Source organism: Apodemus sylvaticus, chromosome 14 (assembly GCF_947179515.1).
Source record: "Apodemus sylvaticus chromosome 14, mApoSyl1.1, whole genome shotgun sequence".
Lineage (NCBI taxonomy): Eukaryota > Metazoa > Chordata > Mammalia > Rodentia > Muridae > Apodemus > Apodemus sylvaticus.
Window position 1 is genome coordinate 43542285 of NC_067485.1, and position 8713 is coordinate 43550997.

Sequence of the window (8713 nt, forward strand, 5' to 3'; positions counted from 1 at the left end):
TGTGATAGCAGAGCATGACCAAGGCAACCTATTAAAGAGTTTACTTGGCTTACAGTTAGAGGCATAGAGTCCATGCTAGTAGAGACAAGGAACAGCTGAAAGCTCACATACTGATTCACAAAACTTAAGGCAGAGTCTTTTGAATCCTCAAAGCCATGCGAAGTGGGAGACGCTAGACTGCATTTACCTTGTACTCCGTCAGATGATGAGCTCATGGGAAGTGCTGATACACTTCTTGGGGTGGGAAAACGCAGCCTAAGATGTGGGAGGTCAAAATTGGGGTTCTTTGATTCTTGGATGGATGTCCAATTTCTGCTGGAAACACAGAGGGGTCAGGGATCCTCTGTCCTGTGAGGAGCCTCGGGACAGTTCTTGATGAAAGAGACGGTCCTTGGTTTCAAACTATGTATTGATCATTGTGGAAAATGGGTGCATGCCATCTCCTAAGCGTGGAACAGAGATTAAATATCCTTTGCGGGGAGGACTGTCTTTGAAGGGAAGCATATTGGCTAAACCCTCTGGGTCTCTAGATACCTCATTAGTATGGAGAGCTCTGTTCTGATATACCAGAGGTTATGTTCTTATATATGGAGTGTGGACACGTGACGGGCCTGGATGGAAGCAGGGGAAGCTCAGGGGTAAGGTTTAACCCCATTGAGACATACTCATCTCTCTCCCTCCCCTACCCCCTGCTGCCCCGTGTGTTTCTTTTAAGTGTTTTGCTTGCATTGCATGCATGTCTGGTGCTGGAGGTGGTCAAAAGAGGGCATTGGATACCCTGGAGCTAGGGTTAAGGATGGTTGTGAACCACTATATTGGTTCTGGGAACTAAACTTGGGTTCTTCAGGAGCAACAAATGCTCTCAACTACTGAGGTATCTCTCCAGCCTTAACCATGAACTTCTGGTATTCTTGCTTCTGCTTCCCTAGTGTTTGTCACCACACCAAATTTATGAGATGCTGAGGCTCAGCCTGGGGCTTTGTGCTTGCTAGGCAAGCAGGTGCTGTACCAAATGAGTTATTTCTTCAGCCACACTTTTTCTTAACTCATGTTACACCCCGCCCCATCTCGGAGGTTTATGATCTCATACTCATTTTCATTTTTCCAGAAGCATATTTTCAGGTGTGCACGTTTCTGAGTAGATCCCTCTTGAGCACAGGGAACTAGTGACTGAGTTTCTTCATTAGATAAGATTAAGTAACAAAGATGTTATAGTCTGCCCAAATTGCCTGCAAAAATATTGTGTGCCCCTGACCTAAGATGGGGACAAGGAGAAGACCTTGTGGTAAGGGCCTGAAGGCAGCCTTTAGGAACTTGTCCTGGAGTGACAGCCTACATGAAAATGGTTTCAGTATTACAATTTGAAAGATGTGAATTCTACCAAACACCAGTGAGTCTTGGAAAGGGTTTTAACTACAAAGACTGAACAGCAGCACCAGGTAAGCCAGACTCAAACTAAAAGCTGTTTAGAGATACTGGTTTAAGAAGTAAAATCTCTGGTAGTTTATTATAGTAACAAAAAATGAATACATAGACAAACACGTTTTGTTTTATTGCTGCCTCTTAATCGGTAGAAAGCCAGAAATCTGTTTCCCCCACCCAGATCCACAGATGTGCCTCTTTCATCATCTCTGTTCACTCTTACTCCTTTAGTGTCATTTGGTTCTGCATTTAATATTGGATTTCTTCTCTTTTTGGAGTGTGTGTGTGCACATGCATGTATGCATGTGTGTGTTTTATAGGCATGTACATGAAAGTGCCCAAGGAGGCTGGAGGGTATTAGATTTTCCTGGAGTTAAGAGTTACAAGCATTTAGGAGCCTCCTGACATGGGAATTAAACTCAGGTCCTCTGAAAGAGCAGCAAGTGCTCTTAACTATTAAACCATCTTTCTATGGTTTTGTTTGAGTCTCACTGTAAAGTCCAGACAGATCTTAAATTTGTATTTTTCTACTTAAGTTTCCCAAGTGCTGAGATGACAGGCAACTGCCACCATGCCTGGCACTTTTTTAAAAACTTACACCCCCAGAGTAGATGAAAGTTCACTTAGATTCCCTGTTGCACATGTATATGCATGTATCACACACACTTCTGAGGTTATTATAAGTTTAGATTATTATAGGCTTAAATTTTTCAAAATATACTTAAAGGGTTCTTAAATGCTTTAACCTCCCCTTCCAGCCCACTACCCACTAGAGGTAGTAGAAAGGAAAGGGATATGGACCTGTTCAGAAATAGTTCTTTGGGGCAATTACGGTTGTCATTGTCAGGATATCAGCAGTTCAGTTCACATAAATCAGTAGAGATACACTCGAAAACACCATCTATGAATTAGCAATGGGAGTTTGGTCCCAAAGAAAATGCAAAGCTGTCCAATTGGCCTGAGTTCGAGGAAGTGACAAGAAGCTTCCAGAATATGAGAAGTTCTTTGGTGCATTTCTCTACAAAGTCATGACAAATGAAGAGCAAAGGTGGCAAGGTGAACCAATGCCACAGCATTAACACCAAAGACCTAGCATCGGCAAAGCCCAAGAAAGACCAGCAAACAGGGCTGGAGAGATGACTCGGCAGGTAAGAGCACTGAGTGTTCTTTCAGAGGTCCTGAGTTCATTCCCAGCAGCCACATGGTGGCTCACATCTGTGATGAGACCCAGTGCCCTCTTCTGGAGTGTTTAAAGACAGCCATGGTGTAATCACACACACACACACACACATAAATATAAAATAAATATATTATGTGCATATACATACATATATACATATATGTATAAAATGAATAAATATACTTTAAAAAAAAAAGGCAAAGAATGACAAGGTGAGCCAGTGCTAGAGCCTCATCTGCTGTCTGTTGGGTTTATACCCTTTCCAAACATTACATGTCCTTTCAAGTGTCCGTTTCAGCAAAACATCACATGCCCTTTTTCCAGGCAGCTTCAAAACAAACAGGCAAACAAACACCAGGTCTGTTCTCAGGAAAACATCCTTTACATGTCTGCTTCAACATAACATCTTTTCAAGACAGTTCCCAGAAAAATAATAACAAATGAATCTCAAAAAAAAAAAGCCTCAAAAAACAAAACAAAACAAAAAAACAAACCCAAAAATTCTACTTCACTTTTGTTTTACCACCTACTTGGACATGAGTGTCATAACAACTTGTTGTTCCATGTCTAAGGAAGGTAGTATGCATTTTCCACTGGCTCATCTTGGGAGGCATATGATATCTAAGCTTATTTTTTACATCTTTAAACAAAGGTAGGTTTTTTGGTTTTGGAATAAGTGCTAAATAGTAAGTTACAATAATGATGTATGAAAGATTTTAACATTTTAGATTATCTTTGCTTAACTGAATTTTGTAATTGCAAAATGGGTATTTCCTATTTCTGTAATTTGTCTTAAATTTACTAGTCTTACATAGACACAGGATTTTTCCCTAACTCCCTGTTTTTTTCCTAAGAATTGTTGTGAACCTTCAGGTTTTTGTTGGTATATTTCACTGCCATTAATCGTTTCAGTGTTTAAGTTACCGTAAATGTAACTAGTAGAGCCCCCTCACAACACTTCCTGTGTCTTGGTGTGGGCATGTCCCTACAACTAATTTTCTTTATAGTGTGTACAGTATTCAAAAAGTCCTTACTCTTGGAAGTTTGCAGTCTTGCATTGTCCAATCCTCAAAAGAAAAAAAAACAACAACAACAACAAAAAAAAAACCAGTGCTTAGAAACTGAAATTTTGAGTGGTGGCTTTATTCACTACTTGTGGGAAGTTGGCTAGGTCCTTTCGAGAGCTCAGTTGATAATCTAATTTGATTACAACTTTCTTCCCTCAATTTACTCTTCCATGTCTGTCCCCAGAATCCTTACCCAAGAAAAGACCCACCCACCTTGTGTGTTCACAAACAGATTGTAGAACTGAATGTCAAATAACGAACTAAGCCAACCAAGCAGAAATCCAACGTGGGATGTAGTGACATGGGAAAAGATACATTCTACTGAACTACTAACCCCAAAGCACTCGAACTTGCAACCCTTGAGTTGTTAGTAATAAAATTAAAATATTCCTAACTAAGACATTCATATCTTTATGAGTTGATATCCTTATCAAATCCAAGAAAGGCTTTCTTTCAAAACTTAATTAGGCAGACATGGTGGTGTATTCCTTTAATCCTAGCACTCAGCATTCTGTACTTGGGCAGAGGCAGGCAGATGTCTGGACTACAGAATGAGTTCCAGAACAGCCAGAAGTACACAGAAAACAACAACCTCCCATTTTCCTTTTGCTGCAAGATCTCACTGTATAACCCAGGAAGGCCATATACTTGCAGTCTTCATGCCTCAGCTTCTCAATTGTGGGGTTACAGACATGCATCATCATACCCAAGACTTTGCTGTACTAGATAGGGTTTCTCCGTGTATGCCTATAATGCCCTAGATCTCATTTGTAAACCAGGCTGGTCTTGAACTCAGAGAACCACTTGCCCCTGCCCTCTAAGTGTTGGGATTAAAGGCATGCGCCACCACTGCCCATCAAAATTAATGTTTATGTGTGTGCTTGTCTAGATGTGCACCACTAAATGTGTACCAAATGTGTTCAGATACCCTGGAAGGCCAGAAGATAGTACCAAATTCCTTGAAACTAGAGTTACAGGAAGCTGTGAGCTACCCAGTGTGGGTGCTGGGAACTGAACCAGGATCCTTTCAAAGAGCAGCTGGTGCATTTAACCACTGAGCCATCTCTCCAATTCCCCAAGACTCTCCCCAAATTTAAAGCAATTTGGGGGAGCATCATCATTAATTCACAACTACCTATAAATTCAGTTTCAGAGTATCTGATGCCCTCTTCCGGGCTCTGTGGGCAAATGCACATGCTTTTGTAAAATTTCTAGAAGAGAGAGGATTGGAATCACTTTAGGAGGAGAAATTAATTTCCAAAAGAATTGAAATCAGGAGATTTGGAGAGATGGATCAGAAGTTAGAAGCACTTGCTGATTTTAAAGAGGGTTCAAGCATCTAAGTCAGGTGACTCACAACCATCCTTAAGTTGCAGGGCATTTGATGTTCTCTTTGAACTTCTGTAGGTCCTGCATACGCATGATGCACATAGAAAGAAACAGTAACACGTACATACACATAAATACAAATAAGTTAATAAAACATTAAAGTTTAGAATTGTAATCAAGATCTTATATAGATATAGATAGGTTTCTTGCAACATCATGATATCCATGATATGAAAATAACCTAGGTATATATTGCTGGATGAATGAAGAAAATGTGGCATTCCTATGCAATAGACTATTCACCGAGCCTTAGCAAAAGAGAAATCCATCTTCTATGAAGATATGGAAAGGCCTGGAAAATACACTAAGTGAAGCAAGCAAGTTATAGAAGGGCAAATACTACATAGGACTACTAACATGAACTATCAAACATAGTAAAACTCATTTTAATAAACAGAAGAATGGTGGTTATTAAGGGGTAGAGAACATTGATGTTCAAAAGAATGAACATATTCATATTTCAATATGTAACTTGAAAGTAGATGAGGAAACAATACCGATTACCTATAATGTTGCATCTATTGCTAATACTGTCAGCATAAACCTCACCAGGGAACAGGAGTCAATCAAGATCAAGAGGTCACTGGCTTCCATTTAATTTTAGGCAATCTGCAAATACTTCCATTTTCCATTGCATATAGGAGCACATTCAATTTAAAACTTTCAAACTTAATAAACCATTGTGTCCAGTTTGGGATGTCCATATCCTTCTGGGTGAGGGAACATCTACCAAAGTGTGGTTACTCTACAAGGAGCCAAACTTTTAATGAGAACTGAGTATCCTTCCCCAGAATTCAAAGTATCCATATCTCCTTAGTAGGAATGAGAGCACACTTCTTATTCTGTTCTAGACTGTTTGCTGGCTTGATTTTGAATAGGTCTTATGCAGTGAACCACTGTGGCTCTGAGTTCATAAGTGCAGAGGTCCTGTCATGTCCAGAAGACATTGTTTCACTCTGATCTTCATTGACCTTTGCTTCTTATAACATCCCGCTTCCCCAGTAATTATTGTGATTTGGGGAAGAGGTCTGATAAGATACCCCATTTATATAGCTGACCACTCACTCCATAGTCACTTTTTTCTCTGCTTTGATTACTTGGGAGTTTCTGCACACAAATTTCTCTTATGAGCTGGCTTCAAGACAGGGTTTCTTTGTATATAGCCCTGGCTGGCCTGGAATTAGTTCTGTAGACAAGGCTGGCCTTTAACTCACAGAGATACCATTGCTTCTGCCTCCCAAATGCTAGGTTTAAAACCAAACTGAGCTATATTAATACACATATATGAATTTAGAAGTCGTCTGAGACTGTGTTGTTGTAGCAGAATACTACTAGTAGGCTCACCATTGGGGCTTGAGATCCTTAACCATGGGTTCTCAACCAGATTAAGTGGATCAAACCAAATTTTTTTAAATTGTGGATAGGCCTTAAAACCAACCAGAAATCAGTTGGTAACCCCTATATCATTTGTGCCACTATTGCACCTGTAGACACATCTTGCCCTGCTGGTCATTATTGTATGTCAAAGCACTCACAACTATAACACATACATTTTATGAATACAAAATGTTGTGATATACTTTGTTTTATAAGCTTTTTCATTTATTTTGAAGAGATTGAGTGTAAAGTGCTATAGCTGCAGGGAAACCAGTCATTAAAAGAATTTAAGAAAATAAAGATGTTCTGGTTCAGAGAAACAGTGATAAGAATGAGGAAAATGTTCACACTTCTGTGGGCTCTTGGAGATAGAATCAACATAATTTATTGATGGATTTCTCATAGACATATAAAGGAGATATGTTTCATTTCTCTTTTAAAAGTTTATTGTTATTTGGTGTGTGAGAGAATGAGAAAAACAGACACACAGAGGTGTGTAGATGTCTGCAGAGTTGGAGTTAGAAGTGGTTGTGTGCCATCCAATAAGGGTGCTTATTTATTTAAGGGAACTAAATTTATGTTCTCTAAAAGAACATTCAAGTATTCTTAACCACTAAGCCATCTCCCCAACCCTGAGACCTGTATTTCAGTGTCTCCAAACCTAGAAATTCTCAGTAAACTAGAAATTCTCAAACCATATTTGTACTGACTTTGAATGAAAATACCCATTTTTAGGGATTAAAAAACCATATACACCACTGACAGATTTCAAGAGAATATAGAAAGGCAAATATGGTGTTGTGTTTTATAAAAATGAGAGCCAGGAATATGTTTTATAGAGCCAGGTATGGCGAGGTGAAAGGGGTGCCTTCGTGGGCCCATGTTGAGGCATCCCTTCCCCGTGAGGTACCAGCCATATGATGGATATAGTATGGAAGAGAGTTTATTTAGGGCATGGAAAGGGAGGCAGAGAAAGAAGCTAGAGACTCTCTCTCTCTCTCTCTCTCTCTCTCTCTCTCTCTCTCAAATACACACACATATACAGAGACAGACAGAGAAAGAAAGAAAGAAAAAGAGAGAGAGAGACAGAGAGGAAGCAGAGGTAAAGACAGCCAGGAATATGTGGAAGTGGTGAAGAAGAGAGGGACAACTGGGTCAGGGAGAGAAGAGAGTCAGAACAAGAGAGTGAGGAGGAGGGCAAACAGCCCCTTTTATAGTAACTCAGGCCTACATGGCTGTTGCCAGGTAACTGTGGGGAGGAGCCTAGAAGGAACACTAACATAAGGCATAAAATGTGTAGATGAAAGTGACAAAAACGGTATTAAGTAAAAAATATTACAATGCAACCTTATTGACAAATTCTAACTTATCAAGTACTAGGTAATAAATAACAGTAAAATAAGTGGAGGAAATAAAAACAGGTAAATATTAATAAATATACATTTTTAGTACTATCTGAAAAATAGTCAAAATCATTCACTTTTTTTCTTACCTATTGCTTCTCTAAAGATAGGGTTTCACTGCATAGCCCGGTCTGACCTCAATCCCAATCCTGTTGTGCTAGACCCTGCCAGTATAGTCAACTTGAAAATCATAACTGAGGGAGTGAGGATGGTTATAGGAAAGGCAGGAAGAAGATGCAAGAGACAGATATGGGAGGAATGCTGGTCAATATCATGTCAGCAGCAAATGTATTTTCTCAGTATTTTTTAAAGGAAAGCAACAGAAAGCATGACCAATTCCAGGAAGTTAAACAATGACCACAAATGCTTATGTGTGTGGCAAGTTTATGATGCAGTGTCTGTTTGACTAAGGCCATTTTCTTCAGGCTTGGACAGTCTCTCAAGGATGTATGTGTAAGTAGAGGAACTTGGCATGATATAACACGTCTTAATTAAAAGCAAAGACAGATGTTAGCAGACTCATTCATGATTAATCACAAGCAAGAAGTCAGCCAAAATTAACTCTGGATGAGCTCCCCGCAAGTCCCTCTTTTTTTTATACAAGCCAAAGCTGTCTCAGCTATTGGTGTAGAAGACTGTACCTGTCTTAGTCGATATATGTGGACCTTATGTGTTATTAGTACATGAATACTAGCATTCATGCCCTCTCTTAGGTTGAGCCACCTCTGAGAGAATCTTACCTGTCTTTTTTTATATATATAAGAGCCGTGCACTTTGTCAGACACTGAGCAGAAAGTTGTGCCTGTCTTAGGTTGACATCTGAAAACACAGCTCTTGCCCATCATTGGAACAAGAATACTCTTGTATTCATGGCC